The following is a 644-nucleotide window of genomic DNA, read 5'->3' as shown; positions in this document are numbered from 1 at the left end:
TATATTGTTATTATAATTTGTTAGCTCAGCTGAGCACAAAGGATGGAGATAAACATAGATTAACACAATAAATAATACATAAAAACATGAAGATAACAAAATTATGGCATTGCTATATGAAGATAACAAAATAAATGGTATTGTGTGTAGATAGCACTACATACGAAATATATTAGAATATAAGTATGCTACTTTAACTAAAGTAATCAGGAATGTTTGCAATAAATCTTTATTTCTTTTTCAATGTGGACCTACAGATGTGACTTCACATTCTGCGTGATAGGCCTCACAGCACATTATGGATAAAACACTTTTTCTAACTACGAAACATAGGAGTTATAACGATGAACTGAAGCCATAAAGTGTTGGCATCAATTATAATGTCAACCATTCGTATTGTATTACAGCAAAGTGGTTAACATTTTACGCAATTATCAACCGGATGCCGTTGAAGTGTTTGATGTATAATCAAAAGTTAAATCATGTATATATTTCCACTCTCGCGTTAACGTTATTTGTTGCAGCTATATCATTATGAACTACACGATCTGTCGTTACGATTTCTGTTTTGTTATCGCCAAAAAAATATATAAAACGACCAAATATTTGAAGCTTATTTACTTTGCAACGTGCACATGCAGTAA

Source organism: Dreissena polymorpha, chromosome 11, assembly GCF_020536995.1.
Source record: "Dreissena polymorpha isolate Duluth1 chromosome 11, UMN_Dpol_1.0, whole genome shotgun sequence".
Taxonomy (NCBI): Eukaryota; Metazoa; Mollusca; class Bivalvia; order Myida; family Dreissenidae; genus Dreissena; species Dreissena polymorpha.
The sequence above is the reverse complement of the archived record's forward strand: the minus strand, read 5'-3'. Positions refer to the sequence as shown.